Source organism: Rhipicephalus sanguineus, chromosome 6, assembly GCF_013339695.2.
Source record: "Rhipicephalus sanguineus isolate Rsan-2018 chromosome 6, BIME_Rsan_1.4, whole genome shotgun sequence".
Taxonomy (NCBI): Eukaryota; Metazoa; Arthropoda; class Arachnida; order Ixodida; family Ixodidae; genus Rhipicephalus; species Rhipicephalus sanguineus.
This window is the reverse complement of record NC_051181.1, coordinates 123453337-123477555: the sequence shown is the minus strand read 5'-3', so window position 1 is coordinate 123477555 and position 24219 is coordinate 123453337. Positions and strand designations below refer to the sequence as shown.

The 24219-nt window shown below is 48.2% G+C and overlaps 1 protein-coding gene and 1 pseudogene across 4 annotated transcripts in view; both read right to left on the bottom strand.

Moving 5' to 3' along the window:
• LOC119396324 (solute carrier organic anion transporter family member 74D) overlaps positions 1-24219 on the bottom strand; it is a 192552-nt gene that overhangs the window by 61199 nt on the left and 107134 nt on the right. For 2 of the 4 annotated variants that reach the window (XM_037663490.2, XM_037663493.2), the window contains exon 3: positions 17284-17363. The exons of 1 other annotated variant lie outside the window; for it this stretch is intronic. The gene's annotated coding sequence lies outside the window, so the exon portion shown is untranslated. The remainder of the gene's footprint in view (positions 1-17283; positions 17364-24219) is intronic. One more of the 4 variants, XM_049417039.1, reaches the window with a different exon arrangement.
• On the bottom strand, positions 11770-11835 carry LOC119398086 (U6 spliceosomal RNA; annotated as a pseudogene).

Below are 24219 nucleotides of genomic sequence, written 5' to 3'. Positions count from 1 at the left end.
TTTCGCCTTCGAGTCGTCTCAGGTGAATGTATAAGAAACCCTGCGAATTTTAATGCTTCTCAGTCTGTCTGCGTGTCTAGGTGTTTTTGTCTGTACGCCCGAATCATGCTGAACAACGCACGCGGCCCATCGTTTGTAGCATTCGGTAACGTTGGTTCGTAGTGCGTCCACCGACACAGCCAAGAACAAAGAACTTTCGCTCGAGCCTCCAACCAATCCGTGCGTCGCTCCTGCCTTTATAGAATGACACCTGCCGTCGTATATCTTGCTCAGTCACGCGAGCAAGCGGCGAGTAAGATTATACGCAATCCGGCGAACAATGACCGCTGTAATCAAGTTGTATAATAAGAAATGCCAGACCGAGACGGTTCACGGTCGCTGGAACAGAGCAGCCTTCCTTCAAGATTGTATACAGTGCTACTATTACACCACGTGTACACCCTTCAAAAGAGAGAGAGAGAGGGAGAGAATCGCGAGTATTATACCCAGCCGTGCCAAGCGAGCGGCGGGGCGCTGCACGTAGCAACAAAGTTGCAAGCTCCTAGCCACCCAGCGCCTGCAGTTTCCCAGGTGGCGTATGCTAAATCTGAGCAGCCAAGCGTGCGAAGAGAAAGGGGACACACCGGGCACGACGTGAGATCGTCGCAGTGCTTACCGTACCGAGCGTACGTGTGCAGTGAAGAAAACCATCTGAAGACGAAAAAACAGACTCTGAGCCGAAAAACATAACACGAAACTGCGTTTCCGCTTTCCAGCGGGCTCGAAAGAAACATCGCGGCGCCGTCGGCGTCTCGGTTGTTGACGACGTCGCGAGCACACGCAGAGAAGAGAGAGACGTGCAAGTTTTATTCGAATAGCATCGGCTGCGCACAGTTTGTTTTGCAGTGTTTAAAGGCTCTCTCGGGCCAGCCCGCTCATACTTTAAGGAACGTATGATTGAATAAAACATTTATACCTAAAGAAACTAACCATCGCGCGATAACATGCTTAAAACGCTTGCTAATCCACAACGTGGCGCAAGGACATGAAGTCAAATCTATTACGATGTCGACATTGGTGAAGCGTTTTGTTCTTGTTTTTCGTTTTTTTTTTTTTTTGTTCTAATGTTCTTTTACGACGTGAGGCTATCCTCTTGTCAACGGGCTGGGTTACGCAGATACATACCCGTGTGGCAGTGAATTTTATTTCTTCCTTCGGCGTATGAGAAAACCGTAAAACATGCTTACTCTTGAGAAACAGCTTGCCGTATTCGTTTATTCCTGCCAGACCGTATCAACAACAGAATCGGCAATCGACGCCAGAGACTCGTTGAAATTCGATCTACCGGAATCGCATAATTAACGCTGCCGTAAAAACACGTATGCTCTATGCGGCAGTCTCAATATATATATATGCCTCCCCCCCTCCTCCCGCTCTGTGTGTGTGTGCGGGGGGGGGGGGCATAAAATACGAAATCAGAGAGATTTTACAAAGAAAAGGAAAGAGCAGGGGAAATAGGAAAGGACAACACGGCCTGTAGTGGGACATTTCGCTTAAGCGACAGGGATACTGGAAGTGAAGTGCACCGTACCCAACAACGCTGGTGGCGCAATCCTGCGGCGATGTACGCAGTAAACCATAACACAGCGGTGGAAACTTTCCTTCCTTACGCGACCCATCTGTTCCATCGCGAGAATATAAAAGAACAGCTCCGTGATGACTCACGTTTCTGATGATGAGCAACATCGCTGCAGACACGACGCTCGCGACAGTGCGTAGATATATCCTGAATACAGTTTCGTCGTCGCCACAAACACTCCATCGAGCAAATAAGCGCTAGCTGGCATTCATTGACCTTCAAAACGTAATAATAATAATAATAATATCTTGGGTTTAACGTCCCAAAACCACAATATGAATATGAGAGACGCCGTAGTGGAAGGCTCCGGAAAGTTCGACCACCTGGGGTTCTTTAACGTGCACCTAGACCTTCAAAACTTAATATGCGCAACAAAAAGGAAAACGGGATTACAGGAAAAAAAAAAAAGACAGCACGCATTGTTTCTTGTGCCGGTATTTTGTCGCGCTTTAAAGATTTGCACAAACTGATAGACAACTCTGGTTCGAGATTGAAGGATGTAATGTAGGTATCGGCGGATGGCCATAGTTACCTACAATTCAGCTATCTTCAGCCAACACCAGCGAGCATTAGCCCGTGCTAACGAGAGGTAGTATATAATATATATGCCACTAAATGCGGTGCTGAAAGTCGGGTGACTTTATAAGACGCTGTTAGACCGCGCTGCCATAGGGATAGGTCCACGACTGCGGTCTTAAATTGGACACTGGACATCGCACATCATGTTCCGTTACATAATGTGGACGCAATCGGCCCACGAGGACACTGTCTGGTGAAGAAGGAAGGTGCAAGCATGGTACAGACTACATGACAAGCTCCTTCTATGTCAGGGAAGTCGAGATCGAAATCCCTCTCGGAACATATACATACAATAAACAACGCGCTCTAAAGTCCACTTGCTGTTCGGACCTCCATTCAGACATGTATATATATAACCCGACACGGCTCGCCGTTCTCAACAAGGGTCTCGTAATTCAGAGTCTGCGTTCAATAAGTTGGTTTCAATCACAAACGTTGGCTGCCGTTCGTCAGGCCAGTCACCTTCACTAATAATATGTCTCCCGTCACGAACAGCTAACGCGTGGTCTTGCTAACAGCCCCAATCATAAAAACTGTTCTTAAGACAGACAGCTGTTCACACTGCAAGCCGGCCTCAACGTGGCTAGGTGAGGTTACGTAAACGCTTTCGCAAATGTTGGCCACCGTTCGTTATGCAGGCCGCCTTCACTAATAATACGACCCCCGTTAAGAAAGCATCTGCTTTCGCTAACAGCCCCAGTCGTAAGAACTGTCCTCAAGAAGGACAGTCGTTCACACTGCAAGCCAAGCTGGACATGGCTAGGTTAGGTTATGAAAACGCTTTTCAGCTGTACCACTCTGCGACTTGTGGCTTCGCAGGTATGAAAACAAGCGATATAAACAACAAAAGCATGTAATTACGTTTAATGGCGGGACTCCCTCCCTCCGGCGCCTCAACTCGAAAACACTGCTATCAAGGACGGGCGACCCCGTCTTCCTCGCATAATTTTTTTTAACGACCGGCATAAATAAGGATACTTCGCGCTCTTAAGTGTATACAGACCACAGCCGCGGCCAGCATGCGACGCACACGTGACCGGCAACCATTTTAAAGCCCAAACGCTCGTTTATTACGGCATACACGTTCGCTTATGCGTCCCACGTCGTTCATCATTCGTTATGCGGCACGGCGGGTGAGAGAAACCCCATTGTTTGGAGCAAAAAGAAGAAGATGGCGAGGCACAGAAACGCGACAGCGTATACAGTTGCAAGAAGAACTGCGCGACGGAACGGAACAATGCCGGGCTGGCAGGCCGCCGCTCCGCAACGCAATACACGAAACGAGCTACTCCGTGTTAGTGAGTAGTGTGAGGCTCGGCGTAGCCGAGAAAAACGCGAAGTTCGTGAGGAGTGAAGAACTATCAGCACGAAACAAGTACCTCCTATTATGCTCAGTACGGAGTATGCGCAGAAAAATTTAAATGCACGTGAACGCACGCACCTATCGACACACACACACACACACACCACACGCACACACACACACACACACGCACGCACACACACACACACACACACACACACACACACACACACACACACACACACACACACACACAAGAAAGGTCCTCTGCGGCGCTCCAAGTAGCAGAGAGGAAAATACATAGGTCACAGCGACGCGGCGGGAAGAAAGACAAAAACAAAGAGGCGGGGGGGGGGGGGGGGGAAGAAAGAAAGGAAGCGGGGGCGATAAAAAGAAATAATAAAAGGGTCGCGCGGCTCGCTATCTTTCGCGCAATTAGCGTTATCGCTCGCCAGCTGCGCCCCGCCGTCGTCAGAACTCCGGAGGCCCCCCCTCCTTACACGTACGCGTAGGATAACACCAAACACACGAGTGCACGTACTCTGCGAGTCGAGACGAGACGCCAGCAGCAAACTGCATGGCAGGCCCGTTGGTTCTTTCTTTCTTTCTTTCTTTCTTTCTTTCTTTCTTTCTTTCTTTCTTTCTTTCTTTCTTTCTTTCTTTCTTCCTAGTCCACCTCGTACAAAGATCTCAAGGAAACGAAAGATGGAAAGGCGGCAGACAGTTTGTCTCTCTAAGTGAGCTGAAACTTCGACGCAGTTCGAAAACTCGGTATTGCGAATTTCGATTCACGTGATTAACAGAGCGGTTTCCAATGCTCCCGCCGCGCACGTTGCTTCGCGTAGGGGCAACGTGAAACACCTGCCCTATTCGACAAAAGAAAGACCTGTTTCTAACTGCTTCCGTAACGCATAGCTGGCGATTTGAGAAAGAAATCGAGAAATACAGTGAGTGAGTGAGTGAGTGAGTGAGTGAGTGAGTGAGTGAGTGAGTGAGTGAGTGAGTGAGTGAGTGAGTGAGTGAGTGTATTGAAAGAGGGGCGAGGAGGACAGCAACGTTCGAGTGACAAAACGAAGAGATGGCTTCACGCGAACTACAAGTTCCAATCATCACGAAATGTCGCAAACGCGTGCAATTACCAATTGCCATCGCTCGGGGGTTCAGCCAATCACGTTTCCGGCGCAACACCGTTAATTCCTGCACCAAACTGAACCCTCCTACGAAAACAAAACGAGAGAGAGAAAAAAAAAGACGGCGCCTCCAAGAAGCAACAATTACGCAATCCATTGCCTATACGACGCCTGCCTCAGTCGCTTTTTTTGTTTCACGGTTTTTCAACGTCTGTGTGAGAGCGCGTCATTGGCGACGATGAACGCAATTCCTCTTCGTTAACACGCAACGGATCCAATGCACGGGTGTCGATGCCTGCCCTCGCCGCTCTCAGCACACACGAAGACGCACTGCGCACGCGCCGCCTTTTTTCCTACAATGAAGGAAACGAAAGACGCTCGGGACAAAAACGAAAAGCGAGATTGCATCCGACGAATAATAATACAGAGGCAACCCGAGCGCACCCGAACCGACAAACACTTCTCGGAACAATCAGGATCATCTCGGCCGAGTGGCGCTCCGCTAACGAGGTCGCGCTCAGGTGACGGCCCACCTTGCACGCTCGACGCCCATGCGCGATGGATGGAACGGCACCATCGCACGCGCAAGTTACAGTAGCTTTATAGAGACACAGTAAGCGGTGTAACTTGAAGCTATCGGCCTCGATAATTGCGTGCAGTGATGGGAGAGCGAAACTATCACGCGCATGTATAGGTGTTCAGGGATTGCGTGGCTGTTTAAGTATCCAGATGTGGGCGTAGCTCGAAGCCAGACATCGCCCGCTATAATTCCGTGAAGCGTTGCGAGAGCTACGAGCTATAGGCGAAACGGCGGGAGAACCGTTAAAATTCTAAATTTGCCTCCTTGTTGTTGGACGAGCTACCGAATCTTGCGCAGAACATTCAAATGACAGTGAGGACGCTAGGAAAATGTTAGATCCACACTATTTAACGAGAAAGCGTCAATTGTCCGCTTACGCACACTGATCCGCTCTGCAAGTCTTCTTTATAACTGTATTCGCCTTGTTAGCACTGCACGCATTCATTTTGCGGAATAGTGTGGTACGTTGAATGCACTAAATCTGTGTGCAGTGACCGCTCTTTGTCAGCAATGTTCTAAGGGAAACTCGAAGAGCTCTATCGCACTGGCCGAAATCATATCGAAGAAAAATCCAGTATTCTATAGGTGCAAGCGTAAGTTCAATTCCAACAGCGTCAAGAAGAAAGCAAAATGCAGTTGTTTCGCTTGCCTTATTCAAAGCTTTAGTTTATCTAATGTCATATATCCGAAAACTGAAACCGTTTCATGTGCATTACTCAAAGATGATTCGAATTCTCTGACGTCACGTACCAGCTTTACGGATGTGTAAGCACCACTTGTCACGTTGGCAAGTTGGCCTGCGTGCTAACCTCCCTGCCTTTCCCTTCTGAATTCCCTATTTCCCACTGGCGATTCCCTCACCATCGCTGAGCAGCCTCTAAATGTGTTTACGGTAAAAACACCTCCGTCTTATTGTACAATGAACGCAATGTAGCGCATGGTGGTACAAAAATTACGTCACAAACTCCCTTGTTGCCAGACAGTGCGTGTATATAGGCATCATCAGCATCATCTGGAACTTCACTATGCACTAACTCACGCAGCTATCGCACTAGAATGGTCGATTCGCCAGTACGTGTGCGCTAAATGGAAATGGGAAGATTCTAGACCATCGATCAGCTCTTGTGCCAGTCCCTGGCGTCTCAGCACCGCCGAGGCCAGGATTCGATCCCGCGACCTTCGGGTCAGCAGCCGAACACCATATAAGCACTATATGGCACCATGGCGCGTCCCCTTGTCATCCCGTATGGTATGATTCCTTATTGCGGCAGCGGTACTGTTTTGCCTTCTTCCTGCAGTAATACGGTATATATCGTCGTACATTTACCTGTGCATATGACCACGTGTATTCATATATAGACCATAATGCGTTAGCTGGCGGTGAGGCGTAGCCAAAGCTGCAGTAAGAATGATCCATTGAAAACCGAAATCAAAGGTGGATCGACTCACCGCTGCTAAGGTTGCCACACTTCGGAGCGCATAAGCACGCGGCGACGGCGGCCAACGCGATCTAACAAGGCGTGGGCGCGCACGCACGCAGATTACTCCCCCTCTTCCAACGATGACGCGGTACTTTTTCACTCTCGCATTTTCTCGCGAAGCGAGGCCCCTGGAAACGAGACACTAGGTGATACTGCGACTGCGCAACGGCATCGAAAAAGAAACAAATAAAAACAGCTTAACGCCTAAGTACCTAAAAATGCAATATTTGAGGGAAAAAGAAACGTAAGGCTTTTTTTTTTCTTTTTTTTTCGGAAAGCGAGCGAGTATGGGGGTAAGGAATGTGTGAATAAAGGCGATAATATAAACGGTTAGAAGTACGCATAGCGCGCGGGTTGCCACATAGCAACAAGTTCTAGAATCTTAAAACAGAGGAACGCTGCAGTGTTCGCGACACGCTATCATATACAGCGCGGCTGAGAGGTTCTCAGAAACTATATATGGTGTAACACGTGAAAGCCGATATATATAAGATTGCGTGACCACCCCATTTGCACGTCAATTCATTCTCACGCGCTGAAGGGCCGAGTGAGACGTATCGAATGAAGAAGTGGAAGCCTTGGAAGTGCAGTTTTTTTTTATATATAACAGGGCTAACTTCCCTCAAGATCGCTATGTGCAACGTGGGCATGCCTCAGGCATGCAGCCGTATAGGATTTCCTTCGCGTATACAGCTTCACGGGAGTGCGGCACGTGCTAGCTAACAATAGGTAGGAACGCGAGCTGTTGAGCGGCTTTACCAATACGGCACGCGCGGGAATGGGAATTCCGCGAAACGAATGTCTACGCGTTCCAGCTATATAACCGCGAAGGAGAACAAAAAGAAGACAAAGAATACAAAGGAAGACCGCTTTCACCGCACATGCAAGTCGAGTCTTTTACATGTCACAGAATCTGTGGACGTGACGCCATCGGTTTTCTGGAATTCTGGGAAACGAAGCAGTTCATTTATGTGCACAGCTTTCCAGCGAATTCGTGTCGCAATCTCGAGGAGAGGAACAAAGGCAAGGGCAGCGATCGAGTAACGTTCGTGAGCTCGGTCTATCCTCTCAACGCTGCACGTAACAAAGCCACTTAAGAAGCAAAATATGACGTAAAACGAATGGCATACGTAAGTGGCGCCCCCTACTCGAAGAGAGTAACGTACTAAGTGTCACGGTGTGTAATGTGTCTCGTTAATGATTAATTTTAAAACGTCGCAGCTTAGCCAGGAAGGCTAAGCGCATCTGCATAGAGAGCAAGGTACTAAAAAACAAAGAAAGGGAGAGAGAGAGAGAGAGAAAGAAGTACGCCAATCATGCGGACGAGCGTCCAGTTTACTACCCTACTACACTCTAAAAGAAAAGAGTCATTTGACTCTTTTTGGAGAGTTCTGGCTTGCCACGTGTATGACTCCTCTTTAAAGAGGCACGTCAACTCTGCTTGGAGATCATTGTACTCTCTACGGAGAGTCGTGTGACCCACAAGAGAGTTAACGTACCTCATTAAAGAGGGCCATATACGTGGAAAGTCAGGACTACACTCTAAGAAAAAAATCGAGTATTTGGAAAGTATTTCTGCCACACAACGATAATGGCCATCTGACTTGCCCGCGTTTCCTTTCTTGAAAACCCAGCTCTCGTCACTTTCCTATCAAGAATGCTATGTCACGCTGATAACGCGCGCGTCGATCGTGACCGGGAAGTGCCGGGACAGCGGTGATAACGCGAGGAAAGTACGCGAGGTGGATGACGATTATAGTTGTGTGGCAGGAATACTCCACAAATACTCGATTTTTTTTAGAGTGTACCCGAAAAGAGTCACACATACTCCTTTTTTCTTTTAGAGTGTACGGGCGTGAGGGTATGGGGAATGAAGAGGAAAAAAGAGCACTGCACGCGTACTGGGCTCACCACGACTAGCTCATGACTGATGACGTGCCACTAAGCACGGACTCAATAGCAGGGCTTCGGTGGGTACACGGCCTTTAAAATATCAACAAAAAGAAGAAAGTTAGCCCTATGCAGTTTCTGGTATCACACAAAGTTCACGCAGCGATGTAAAAGCGGAGACCGGAAAGGAAAACAGAAAGGACGTGGACCGGCGCTTACTCCCAACTAATGTGTGACACACACACACACACACACACACACACACACACACACAAACGAACGAACGAACGAACGAACTTTCAGATAGATGTAAACATGCTATCGCGCACGGAAAGTACTAAACGTGGCCAAACATAAACTGCATTTCCTTATCTATAACAATTGAGACAATAAAGATGTCCAGGGGAACATGGAGGTTGTAGTGCTGAGTGTGTAATCGATGAACATGGAATGTCACTGGAACCAACATTCTGACGAGTCGACTTGTCTTTGTCAGGGCAGCAACCATCTTATATTCCTTAGCGGCGTGTTTATGTACTCCTTGCTCACAACCTTTGTCTGTAACAGTCGCAGTAGGAGCACTGACTCAGTTCAATGTGCACACTAAGAAAACTAGATAAGAGGCGATCTCGACCAGCAGAACACTGGCCTCATTGAGATAGTTTGTCGAGTGCTGCGGTGCGTGTGTCTGTGTGTGTCTCGCACTATATGTGAAATGTCACTTCGCTCTTTATAACACCCATGTAGAATCCGCTTTTTTTCAATTTTCCTGTGCTGCCACCTGCCGTTTTGGTAGGGGTGCGGAGGTTTGCGGGGTGATCCGGGACAACCGGGATCGCCGGAACAAAGGCCTCCGAGATCGAAAGGCATGCGAAGACCCTGCCACAGCGTTTCGAGACGTTCCCGCTAGGGGAATGGCGCATGCGCCGTGGCACCGTCGAAAAAAAAGGCGGATTGCTTACATGCCAGGCGTTCACTCACTCACTCACTCACTCACTCACTCACTCACTCACTCACTCACTCACTCACTCACTCACTCACTCACTCACTCACTCACTCACTCACTCACTCACTCACTCACTCACTCACTCACTCACTCACTCACTCACTCACTCACTCACTCACTCACTCACTCACTCACTCACTCACTCCAAAGCATTCCAGACAAGCGTAATCCCGACTGTATGTATATAACCACTCGCACGTGCGCACCGCTGCGGCCCTCACGCAAGAAGAATGACGCCATGTAGAGTCCGCGAGTCACCAAGACGTGACAGGCATCGCAGAATGTCAAGGGCACTCCGGGTGATTTTTCAAGTGGCGCGACACATTTTCGAATAGCGTCTTGACTTTCCACTCACGCGGCTCCAGCGTGCGGGTCGCTGCATAAGTAGGGCGACAGCCAGAGATTAGAAAACTAGAAACCGCTATACACCCCATAGCGCAATGTGGCTTAGACGAGCGCGGATGCGCCTATAGCGTTGCTACAGGTGCCTCCGGCGGATCACCTACGTCGAAGTAAATATAATGGTATTTCCTGTCTATGCGTTGCGACAGAGGCATTCCCGTTTTGAGACGTCTGAACAGTTTTTTTCTTTTTCGTTGACTCTCGAGTTTTCTTTTCCTATATGAGAACGATCTGTACAGAGCTTGACGAAAAAAAAAAAAAAAACCAGCTTCACTCTGCTTCGGTTATTCCGTATTTCAGCCGTGGTGTAAGCACGCTATAAACCACTGCCCTGAGCCTGCTACGCTTTGTAGGACTGAATCAAAAATAAAAAAGGTAAGAAAGAAAGGGAGAGAACACGTTTACCACACGGTCAAGCACGCGGTAACACGATTAAAAGCTCAAACGCGCTGTTACCTAAATTAGACCTGGCAACCTCAAAATATAATTGATATCTGGGGTTTAACGTCCCAAAACCACGATATGATTATGAGGGATGCCGCAGTGGAGGGCTCTGGAAATTTCGCCCACCTAGGGTTCTTTAACGTGCACCTAAATCTAAGTACACGGGCCTCATACATTTTCGCCTCCATCGAAAATGCAGCCGCCGCGGCCGGGATTCGATCCCGCGACCCAACCTCAAACTAAGGGCGCGGTCTAAGAAAGAATGTTGAATGTTTAAAATATAAAGAAAAATCACTTAAAATACAGTAAGCGCTACGTCCAAAATTGTTAAGACAGCGATTGATGCGTTGATGAAGTACTTTTATACTCTACGGTAGCAGTTATAGAATGATCTGCGACAAAAGCAAACTAGAATATCTCTTAAGCATATGAAATATTCAAGTCGGTAGCATACATTTCGGTAGCCGTTGTGTATTATACGTGGATTTGTAGAGTGAGTGGAAGAGAAGCGGAATGATTTGAAGTGTCAGCCTATGGATAAAAAAAAAAGAAACAAGTCGTCGACACTATTTGTGATGTTTTGAAATCAGTTTTGCCCGAATCCAGCTGAACAGCAGAACTTTAAGACAACCCAAACAAACTCCGCCATTTCTGTCTGCTAAATCGCCAAAGCCTGTAAAAAAGTACGTGTTTTAATGAAACGAAATGAAACAAATACGGAGTCCTATAAGCGAATTCGTTACAGTGCGAAAAACACGGAATTAACTCCTTCGATAATGCAGACACCACATACACGAGCACACACAGGCGCACACGCAGCTACGTTATTATTATTATTATTATTATTATTATTATTATTATTATTATTATTATTATTATTATTATTATTATTATTATTATTATTATTATATCACAGTTGGTTTTGAACATCGAATAGACATGCTACCTTACTGCAGGAAGTGGAGAAATTCATTCTTCGGTTAAGGAAGCGAATTCCTTTCAAGCATGCATTTCACTTATCCTCCAACATCCATAGTGAAAAAATTCACAGGGTCCCATATGCATTCGCCTAAGACGACTCGAAGGCGAAAGCAAACTTCTTTTTCTTGTCAGTCGACGTATTGACCCTCCCCGCCCCTCCTCCGAAAGCTTTCCGCGTCTCACCCGGCTGTGCATTGCCTCCGTGATCGGCCAACCCTTTTACCAAGCGAAGATGTCATCTGTGACGTCATCATATGACTTTACAAATTTTGTCGATCTGTGGCGTCATCACGTGACGATTTTTTTTTCGTTATTCGTGTTGACGCCGACGGTCACTCTTCGCGTTTCAGTTTAGTTTCGCAGGGGCCATGCGAATATTCTCTGTATCGTTCCAATTTTAATATATCTACTTTGGAAGTCTAACGCTTTTGGAAGTCTAAAGCATCTGAGACTTTCGCCTTAAGAACGCAACTGCGACGATACGTAACAGCGTCGAATTACCGAAATTCGCCGTATATAACGCTCACTTGCCGTCAGCGGAAAATAGACGCAGATGCCAATGTGGCGCCCCCATTTTCGCATCCGAAACGTCATCAGCTATCATCAGAGGGGGAGAAAGGAGAGAGAGAGAGGGGGGGGGGGGGGAGGGAGGACTCGCAGATGACGACGGCACCCGCACTAGGGTTACTAGGGTGGCTACCCGCACGCCCGCATCGAGATACGACCGCCCCGCAGTTATCCCCTCTCCTTCCTTCTTCCCTCCCTTTCCCACCGCCGCAGCAGCACCAACGACGACGACGACGCGAAACCGGCCGGCCTCGGAGGCGATATATACGTAAGCGTTGCGCGCACACGTTACAAGTGCGCGGCGCAATTTGGGTCATCGCAGGGCGCAAATCCCCGACGCCGCGAAACTGCCGCGCATGAGGAGGTGGGGAGAGTGATAGTGATTGGGAGGCGGCCTAGATTTGCTCGACGCTGCGGCGCACACAGTGGCGTGTAAGCGCAACGAACATAAAAACATGTGCGCAGATATAGCGCCTCGTCTAGCCGGACATATATTGAGTGCACAGCCGCCGTTAAGGTTGTGTATTGTATATACAACCTTAAGTAAAAAAACGCGTGAAAATAAAGCGAGCATAGACAATGTAATTAGTTGTTTCGCGCTAAGTGGTCATAGTTTTATGATCATGTAGGACAGTAAGCACCGAGTAGCCCAAGAACAAGCAGTTATGAGAAACGAACCATTCTCTATAGGTCATGAAAACGGAGATTAGCCCCGAATGATATTTCGAATGCAAAATTAAGGCCCTGAAACTAAAGGTTCCTTTCTTTATAATAATAATCATTGATAGGGTCTTACGTCCTAAAACCACGATATGATTATGAGAGACGGCTCCGGAAATTTCTACCGCCTGGGGTTCTTTAACGTGCGCCTAAAGCTAAGTACAAGGGCCTCTAGCATTTCGAATCCATCGGAATGCGGCCGGCACTCAATGCCGCCAACTTTCGGGGGAGCAGTCGAGCACAAAAAGCCTTCTTCGTTTGAGTCATGTCGTGTGAGTTGCCGGTTCAGTGGAGCGTAAATTATCGATGCTGACCAAACTGGGAAGTCTACCGCATAGAGAAACTTTCTCTATGTCTACCGCAGCGGAAATGAATCCGATGCGGGTAGTATGCTGGGTCCGATTCCCTGTGCACCAGGGTACCCAACGGTCTTTCTGAAAGGCGAGAGATGTACCCCTAGCTGGCGCTCGGTTGCCCGCATGAGTACTCATCTCGAGAAGATGGCCTCCCCTCTTTCTCGCTCTCTTCTATACCTCTCACTCGACGACGACATCGCCCGTTTCGCTTTTGTGGCGCTATAAGCGCTATAAGCACGTGCATACATACTGCTGTGTTTACATTACGGTGGCGTATAAGTGGCGACGTCATCGTCAGCAAAACATGAAGCAGCTATACCCGTTCCGATTTCGACGCGTTCTTTATCGGGTTATCTGAAATTATTGACGCGTTTCGGGAAACAAACTCAACTACCCTATCGGCTACAGGACTGTTAACCACCATTTAAAAGCGGCAATAACCTAACGTGGCTAAAATAACACACACACAGAAGAAGTCACAGTTTCCCTTTAATGACACCAACAACGCTTCGAGAACCGCTGAGGCCACGGCGGGCGCATTTCGATGGTGGAGATATACAAGAGTACCCGTGTAGATAGATTAAGCTGTCAGTTACAAGGAACTCCGATTATCAACACGGATAGGGAGCCCCCCGCTGCGGCGCCCCTCATAATCATATCGTGGTTCTGGCACGTATAGACCATTGGGAATTAATTAACCGAGAACCGCGAAAACAAACCTGACACGAAGAACGAGCGCGCGCTTTTCTTTTATCGGCTATACAATTCACACCCTCTCCCTCTCTTAACTCTTTATTCTTTGCTGCAGCGCGTACACCACCTCCTTCCTATAACCGGTGTCCCTTCACTTTATGCGCCATATACACCACAACTGTGCACACAGCGGCGACCGCGCGTTTTTATCGCCCTCTTATCAGCACTCGTCTCCGTTGACATCCGTTGCGTGCACCCAGCCTCGAATTTTATCTTCTTTCTTTCTTTCTTTCTTTCTTTCTTTCTTTCTTTCTTTCTTTCTTTCTTTCTTTCTTTCTTTCTTTCTTTCTTTCTTTCTTTCTTTCTTTCTTTACGTAACTTTCTTTCGCGCAAGAAAACGAGAGCAGCCGGCGGGCCCGCGAAAACCACGCGGCTCTTGCAAGAAGCGGCAACTTTCCTTCGTGCCGTGAGCAAAAAAACGGCGCCATCTTGCTTTTCTTTTTTCTTTCTCTCCAAGCAAGACCGAGCGCGTATATGGAATCGAGAGAAGTCTCGGCTGCGTCGACGCGCGCGCTGTCTCGGATCCCACGGGAGAACGTAAGCCTTGCGCGGGAAAAGTAGGTCGGCTCGGAATTACAGAAGGGTTGCGGGGGGTCTTTCGCGTGTAATATATACCGATCACTGCATCCGCACGTGTACGCTACGAGGCTTCGACACCGCCGGCTTTCCTGCCCGCTTTCGTGCGCGTGCATTAATAAAAATAAAAATAAAATTAATAATAAAGATCAGAGCTCTTCCACTACAAGGAAAATAGAAGCCAGCAGCTGCGGCAGCGGCTTCACGTCGTTTTCGCACCCTTTCGCGCTTCTGTGGGTGTTGGCGCTACTTCACTTGCCGCTCGTCTTCCTGACCCGCAGGTCGCGGGATCGAATCCCGGTCGCGGCGGCCGCATTTTCGATGGAGGCGAGAATGCTTGAGGCCCGTGTACTTAGATTTAGGTGCACGTTAAAGAGCCCCAGGCGGTCGAAATTTCCGGAGTCCTCCAGTACGGCGTCTCTCATAATCATATGGTGGTTTTGGGACATTAAACTTCAACAATTATTATATCATGCCGCACTTCTTCCTGCGGGCGAGTAACACGCGTCCGTCACATAGCGAGTCCAAAGGGTGACGCGATCACTACGTCACGAGACAAGGGGCACAACGATTGGTGGGACGTGCCGCCGCCGAGTATCGCGAACCGGGGGCGAGGGATGCTCAAAAATTGTTGTTCTACGCATCTTTCGTCTACGGACGCGACCCGCCGTAACTTAGCCTTGTACGGCTTCGCTGTGACCTAAAATTCAACCTCTACTTTTGTGTTCTTCTTATATTAACTGCTGGGGTTTAAAGCGCCAAAACCACGATATGATTATGAAGACACTCCAAAAATCTCGAGTACCTGAGTTCTTTAACGAGCACCTAAATCTAAGTACACGGGCCTCTATGGCATTTAGTGCCGTCGAAATTCGACCGTCGCGGCTGGCATCGAACCCGCGACTTTCGGATGACCAGCCGATCACCGTAAGCACTGTACCGCCGTGGCGGCCATTATTTTCTCTTCTGAAAAGGGACCTGTGATGGCGGAATTAACGATAATACATTTCTCATAGGATAATGTGCCAGTCTAAACTAATTTAGTGTGTCACTTTGGTGGCCCTTTGATGACGGTACACTTCATGCGCCTCGAAAATTCAAACCGTCCTTCGAACGACGCACCGAAAATATAGCTGCTCGGAATCGTTAGAATATACACTCCAACATATTGGAACGTGTTGGAAACACACCCGGGAAAGTTTCTGGAGGTGGAATTCGATTAATGCACAGCCGTCGGTACAGCATGCTTTTTTTTTTAGTCCGCCCAATTTTTTATAGAAAAAGAATAGATGTGTCGTCAAAGCTGGCTTCTCTGCAATAATAGGCTTTATGCGGAGAAGAACACTTCAGGAGGACAGAGTGATGAGCGTCAAGTACTGCGGCGAAATCAAACGCACAGAAGGCAACAGAACAGGACTGGGCGTGCTTCTAAGAAGATTTCGGTTCGTACGACAACCAACATTACAAGCATGTATTTATACTTGTAATACTGGTCCAGCGCCCTCTTTCCGTTTTATCCGTGTTTTCTGAAGTTATTTTGCAGTGCGGAAAATTACCTCGATCAGTTATGCACTGAACTCACCCAACATAGTAGTCTGCTAAAAGTAGAACTCGAACTGCAGTTTCGTTTCGCCCAGGGGCGCGCTTCAGTGCGTTCAGTGGAGCTCTTGAATGGGCCTTCTAACGGGGTAGAGCTAACATAGGCAGCATAACGCCAGGGGAAAAAAATTAAAGAAACAAACCGTGGCAAAATATTCGAGGTAGTAGAGCGCGCCGCAAGGAGTTATATTTGCAGAACAGCGCAATGGATGCCAGCAGTGGTAACGGGAACTAGAACAAACCCAGATCTGTCTAGAATGCGACGAAGCGATGAACCGTAATGCAATGGCCGCCGGATAAGTGCCTGCGCACTGTTCCGTGACCGATATAATTGAGACTCAGCTTTCCTGAGTCTTTCCCGAGGCGTCTCGCACTCTGTCTCGGACGCGTTCGTCGTTGGCGTCAGGGATATTTTCTGCGTAAGCTCCGGGCGAAGTGTTACACGGCGTTCAGTAACCTTTTTCAGAGACAGTTCGCCGGAATGGTTATAGGCAGATCAGTAAATAGTTAAGCAGCAGTTACACCCGCGTTCGCAGTCGATTCACAACGACCGATGACGCTGGAGGGCAAGAACTCACAGGGACCCTTATGCATGCATTTACCTAAGACGAGACTCGAAGGCGAAAGCCATCTTCATTTTCTTCTCAGTCCTGCCCCGCCACTCTCCGAAAGCTTTCTGCACCTAACGTGGTTTTTTGCACTGCCTCCGGGATCGGAGGCACCTCACCTTGTTTTGTATACTGCCTGCGTGATCGGCCCACGTTTGACCAAGCTACGATGTCATCTGATGACGTCATATCTGACGTTGCGCCCCGAGTCGTCACAGTGACATCACGAAGTCACCAATTCTGGCGATCTGTGACGTCATGATGACGTCATATTGTGAGGTCATCGCGTGATGATTTGTAGCATCACTCGTCCCCGGCCGACGCCGACGGTCACTGTTCGCGCTTGATGAGGCATCTAAGGCTTTCGACTTAAAAAAGTACAACGCGATCAGCAGGACTTGCAAACCGGAGCGCGTGGCAGAACGAGCTCAGAGATTCCGCATGGCTTTCACTTGCCCTTATTTCAGGGGTGCTCTTTATTCAGGGGTGTTTAATTCAGGGGTGATCATTCGGGAGTGATAAATCAGGGGTAATATATATATATATATATATATATATATATATATATATATATATATATATATATATATATATATATATATATATATAGAGAGAGAGAGAGAGAGAGAGAGAGAGAGAGAGAGAGAGAGAGAGAGAGAGAGAGAGAGAGAGATGGTGGCGATCGCTTACCGTTAAGCTCGGTGCTGCAGGCGCGCTGCCGCTGCTGCTGCTGCTGCTGCTGCTACTGCTGTTCTCACTTCAAATCAGTCCTGGAGCCAGATAAAGAGAAAGGGCCACCTTTACTTGAGTGAAGAAGTGTCGCTGGTACAAGGTATCCGAACCACATAGCACTCCACAGATCACACCAATACGAATGTCACTACTGAGTCGTCTCATGCAATAACTACGTGAAGGAAGGATCAATCAGCAGCACACAGTGTGATTATAAGAGTGCGTCGGATCGGAAAGAGAGAAAGTGACCGTTTCACTGCACCCAACCGTCGCACGCCCGTTATACAGCCGCGACATGTGCGCGCTGAGGAGCCACGCGACGTGAGCAAAAAGAGGTCGCCAGAGATTTCAAGAGCAAATCGATAACGCTCCGGCCTCGCGTGCTCAGTTGCGTGCAGCGCTATGGAGGCGCGCGGAGCGAGACTGCGTGACTCGGCGTCTTATTACGACGTACAAAGTATTCCCACAGCACGTCGATCGACGTCACGGCTACACCCGTGCGGCGACGCTGAAAACAAAGTCGCCAAGCTGTCGTGGGACTCGCCACTCGAAGTTTACGTTTACGTAATTAAGTAAGCAAAAGAAAAGGAGCGCGGTGGCGGAGTGATACACCGCGGGACTTTTTCTTTTCTTTATGTGCTGCCACTTTTGACGACCGGCCCTAGTAGTATCGGAGAACACAAGGCACGAAACTGTGCCGAAAGAGGGCGCGAAGATAGCCGGCATAAAACGAGCTAAGTGTAAAACGAAAAAAAAAAAAAGTACAGGTGATAAGGGCAGACAAACAATACAAGACTCGGAGATCGAGACAGTTAAGGAAGCTGAGGTAAGAGAAAACGTTACGAGAGCACAGAAGCGTGTCAAAGGCGCGAAACGACAATGTACGCGAAATACGACGTTCCGTTTTTTCCTGAAGTACCACCGCTACTTCTTGAGGGTCTTATCTTGACCTCTATAAGGTGCTTGCAGAATTTCTGCGAAGATAAACGCTTTCTCTATCGCTTCTTTCCGTACGCGGCCAGATAACACTGCGCCCCGTGTCCCACGTGGCATCTATTCTCGTCAGAAGTTCATGTGACAACTGACAAGGAAGTCAGAAAACCCAGCAAAATTGAAAGTATGAGTCTATTGCGTAAACTACGCAATACACGTGCGGTGGTGACGTCATCTTGTGACGGCGATAACAATAATAATTAGTATGCGGGTCATACGTCCCAAAACAAGGATATGATTATGAGAGAGGCCGTAGTGTAGGGGTCTGGAAATATAGACCACGTGGTGTTAACGCGCATCTATATCTATGCACACGGGCCTCATATTGCCTTCATTGAAGTGCGGCCGCAGCGGCCGGGATTTGATCCTGCGACCTTCGGGTCAGTAGTCCATAACCACTTTAGCTCATAACCGCAAGACCATACCCGTGGAGGGTCTTGTCAGCTTGAGGCAATGACCTAGAGAATAAAACGATAATGTTGCAACGATCTTTTTCCGTCATCTGCTTGTCAATACTTCGCAAGGTATATATCTAACACCACATACGTGTGCGCGTTCGCGTCATTGGTAGTAAGTCTCAATTAAGTCGAGGCTAAGATATGATTATCGGGCATGGCGCAGTGACGGGTTTTGAAATTTTGACCACATGTGGAGGCTCTTTCTCATGCAGGCAAATCTCCGTAAACGGGTGCTCTTTTTTTTTCGCATTTCGCCCTTATCAGAATGCGGTCACAGTGGTTTGGAATCGAACCCGCATCCTCGGGCTTAGCTTAGTCGCTATAAGTTACGACGGGGAGTGGCGGTAAGTCCCGTTATCTGATAAGATTACATCTGCGGGCTGCAACCCGCACATTTTTAAGGGCACAGAAGAGATCGATTACGTCGCTCCATATTCCTCCTTTAAGCCGTCTTCGTCTACAAAGCGTGGGAAAGGCTAGCTATACCCCAATTTAACGATTTCCAGTATTTGCACGTCCAGCAACGATCGGCCATTACAGATCCTGCCTCCATCTTGCCTCGAGCAATAGATGTACACGTACACATATACCCCTGTGACATTTCACAATCCATACACAGGTCGGCTGAAAGTAAGCGTTCCAGAACAGGTGTTCCTGCAGACCTACGCGATCAATTTCTCCCACCGTATATTAAGCCCTCATGATCCCCCCCCCCCCCCCCCCCTGTTGCGCTGCATCGTACGCCGCTAATAAAAAGATGAGCTCTGTATATAGAGGCTCGCGGTGTTTGCGCGCGGAATTCGCGGGAAATTCCGCGAAATTGGGTCCACGAAAAAAACAGAAAACGAGTGAGAAGAGTTTGCACAATGGGTTGCATTAATGGCATGACTCCGCGCGCACCTTCATCGACCGTGAAACTGTTGCTATGGCGAAAGGGATTGCGGCATTGTGCGTAGTGGACATCTCCAAGCGCAATGATTTATTTTACAGCAGGCTTCTGCTCCCCTTGAAGGGTGCGTTTCCATTGTGTACGGAATGTAATGAAGTGGGCGATACAGATCACTACATATATGGTCTTGCAAGCGCTTCTGTAGCGAAAGGAGGAAGCTCACGGAAAGAATAGGAAAAAAGAGGGTTGCCCCACGAGTGCACTGGTCAGATTGTGTTTCCAGAAGGGGCGCGCATGGTTGGCAAGGAAGTGTCGGTTATTCTTTTAACTTATCTGAGGAAGACTGGCCTAAGTGGCACTTCGTAAACGTAATACTGGAAAGAGACGCTCGATCGGAGCAATTGCCGGTCAACTAAACGTTATCTCTCAGGGAAGGAAGCAAAGGGGAATTCAAGAGCTAGCTGGTTGGTGCCCCATGGTCCAGAGCTGTGCTGGCTTTCGCCGCCCGGCGGACGTGATCCAGGAGCGCGAATCGCGTCCCTGGGTCCGAGCTGGCGAGATGCGCCTCCCACTGCTCCTTTTTAAAGTCTAGTATGCTATAGTTTAAAAATTTATCTAAACGTATACAGGTTTTAGCTCACACCCCAATGAGATGTGGCAGAGCTTTGTCCTTCCGCCACACCACCGCCACGGTGGTCTACCGTGGCAGTGGTCTACCGACCACTGCGTGACCATGCGACATGAGACGGTGGATGGACGACAAGGCGGACACCTAAAGTGCTACGCACTTACAGTAGTTGAATGTGTCGAAGTATACTCGAAATGGCATGTGTGATGGAAGACGTATAGAGGAGCTGAAACGAATAGAATGTGACATAGAGATCAGGCCGTTCTTTAATGAAGCCCCGAAGGCGCGGCGGAAGTCCCAGGCACCGACGACACCGAAGACGTGTCCCCCAACAAGCGATGATGAATAGCGCACCTATGATGATGATGACCACGTAGAGATAACGAATAGGTGACTGATAAATACCGGCAACAAGAAGAATGAGAGGGACAACACATGGTGAACGACATTCGTATCTCCTACAGATTACATCTTCCGCTATCTATATCGCAGTCGAAGGCAAACGTGCAGATCGCGTTACTGTTACAAAATCACAGACGCAACCTGTTAAGCGTAGCTTCGTGTAGCTTTTCTGCTGGCCCTCGCGGAGTTGGCGAGATGTTCGGGGCATGTGTTTTCAAACACGCGAGGTTCGGGTTTATGAACAGAATGCCGGCGTACTAGCTGTATAATCTCCTTCCCTACTATTCATTTAACAACCCCCCCAACTTCCCTTCCCTTTGCGATCTGTGACGTCATGTGATGACGTCATCTGCGATGATGATTTTTTGCATCACTCGTGCTGACGCCGCCGACGGTCAATTTTCGCGTTTGATGACGCATCTAAGGCCATCTAAGGCTTTGGGCTCGACATGCAGCCAGTTCCACGCCGTGAAAACAGACGCGCAGCGAAGCTGCAAGCGCTTGAGTGTATGTGATTGGCTAGCGAGGTCACGTGGTGTCGTAAATCCACCGTACCTTATCTCGAACATCATCATAATTTCAAGTATTATCATTATCATCATCATCATCTAGTTTTATTTATTTATTTATTCACTCCCCCTCTGGTCACGTGACTTCCGTGACACCTACTACTACTACTACTACTACTACTACTACTACTACTACTACTACTACTACTACTACTACTATTACGACGACCATAGGCGTGCGCAGGGTTCCCCATCAGGGTGGGCGAAGGTTCATCCCAGCGCCCCCCCCCCCCCCCACTCTACTAAGTCGATATATGGAGCAGATTTTGCGCCCCTCTCTCTTAGGTCACTAGAAGGGTCAATGTACGGGGCAGTTTTGCCCCCCCCCCCTCTTAGGTGACCAGGGGGGGCGGCCGCCCCCCCCCCCCCTGCCCCCCTGTGCGCACGCCTATGACGACGACGACGATGGCGGCACAGGGTAAAAGTTTTGCTATCTATGATTACGGACAGCATTCCATCGCGGAAACAGAAGCTCACTGCGCATGCGCCACGCGTGCAGTGGCGAGCGGGCAGCAATGTAGGTAATCTCGCCGTACAAATAACAGCCCAGCTCCAAAGCGGGGCAAGAGCGGCGATGACCCGACCGGCCCTGGGCTCTTCACGTCTCGTCGTTATCGACGCTCGCGACCGGACGGCTCGGTCACAGCCGAGGAGGAAACCCTGAACCTCTACTTTCTTCTTCACTGACGCCCGTTGCCCTGAATGTGCCACGTGCGGCTGATAGTGGCGGCGGCGCGCGGTCGACAACGATGACGAAAACGGCGAGTCTTGTCGCATATGGACACACGAGAACTGTTATACGCAACGGCACGCAAGATATATACGGACGTGTGCCCCTTGCATATATATATATATATATATATATATATATATATATATATATATATGGTACGGCGGAAGCTGCGCAAGCATGCCATGTGCGACCACATATAAGACTGACAATCGAAGAAGCAGAAGTCAAGCAGTCTCGTTTGCATTTGCCTTAGACGATTTGAAGCAGGACGCCATCTTATTTTTTTCTTCTCGGTCGATTTTATGCAGTAATAAAGCCTACAACAGTAGTTCTATAATGCACAACGTAGCACTATGCGGCTTTACTGGATATACGGCCACAAACTGCTGCGATATTCAACGATATATCATGCTGTCCGTGAATTATTGACTCTGGCGTTCGTTATCACCGGTGAATGAATGAATGAATGAAATAACTTCATTTAAAGTCTAGCTAAGTCAAATCGAGGCGGGCCTCGGCTCCGGCCTTGGCATCAGCCGCGAGCCCTTGGGCGCTCGGGCGGCTTCCTCGGCTCGCCGGACGGCCCAGAGTTAATCTTCTAATGCAGAGAATAGTAGAGCCGCCTCCTAGGGCGCCCTGCGGTTCGAGAATGCATCCTCGTGGTTTATGTGCAGTTTGTCGTCTAAACTCGGGCATTCGGGATTCAAGTTTCAAGTTTACTTCGCATTTTCCTCTTTTTTTTTTTAAAGCAAAAAAAAAAAAGCTAAGAAAATGCAAAGGCAAGGGCAAGGAACAAAAAGGTGCATAGCAGCAGCTTGACGAGGTTCCTGCCCCCTTCTCTTGACAACAAGAATACAGCATGTACATAAAATACAGACAAAAAACACAATACATATTCTACACACTTCTATATTGATATCTATGCATATACAACATCTGTACATATTCCAATCTATATATGCGCACGTTCATATCCACATCTATTCACATACAATATTTGCCCATATTTATATATCCGTACATATGCATTTGCTTAGAAACATAAATAATAAAAAAATGAAAAATACAGTTGTGTACACGCAGAGAACTTTATTAATGCAAGGAGATGATAACGACCACATAGATAAGGTGTGCTTAGTGATAATAATGTTTTATTACGAAATGTTGACACTGTTCAGCTGAACAACAAGAAAGAAACAAAGCTAAGAAAACGAAAAAAAGAAGAAAAAAACAACGGAAGGAGTACGAAAGGGAGAGAAAAACGCCAGGCCTGCGCTGAAACCGCAGCACAGTCACAGCGAAAGCTGGAAGAGCGGCGTTTCTAGAGGCCGTTGTAAGCTCTCTTGGGGCTACAATACAAGTACACTAGAAAGGTACCCACTAGGCCATAAATCACAATTTTGGTGAAGTTGGGAAGCACCTACTAAGCCATTATTCTTCATTCTGCGGAGAAGCGAGGCACCAGCTACATGTCTGTAAGGCATTATGTGCACTTTGTTGACGCGACGACTGATGACGATGGAGAATTATGGCTCAGCCCTTTGTAATGGGTTGGAATCTTTAAACGGCCCACCAGTTATGTAATTTGCATTGGGTGACGCCCGGTCGCTATTTCCCTCTCCCGTCATGCTGTATACCATACGCTGACGTGGGAGAGAGACGGGGGGGGGGGGGAAGAACTTTACTGAGACCATGAGGAAATGGATCATGCGCTTATGGGCTTCCTTGGCAACCAATACAAGTGCACTTGCGAGGAACCCACTACGCTTTATATCATTGTAATTTTTGAGAAGTAGGGTAGCAGGCACTGTGCCATTTTTCGTCATTCTACGGAGAGCATTGGTACCTGCTAAACGCATGTAAGGCGTTATGCGCACTTTGTTGATGCTGTGCCTGATGACGATGAAGAATTATAGGGCCCTTTGTAATGGGTTGGAAGCATTCAACAACCTACTCGTTGCGCAATTCGCATTGTGTGACGCCTGGTTACAGAATTCACGTTGTGCGACGCTTGGTGCTTATTTTAATCTTCTACCACGCTATATTGCATATGCTAATGTGGTTCCTTTCCGACATGAAGCCTGTATAGGACCTTTTTGCAAAGCAGTTTCAAGCACCGGCATGGCTCAAGAGGTTGAGTACTGGGCTCCCACGAGGAGGGCCCAGGATCGAACCTCGTTCCATCCTGGAATTTTTTTCTTATTTCGTTTTTTTTTTCTTAT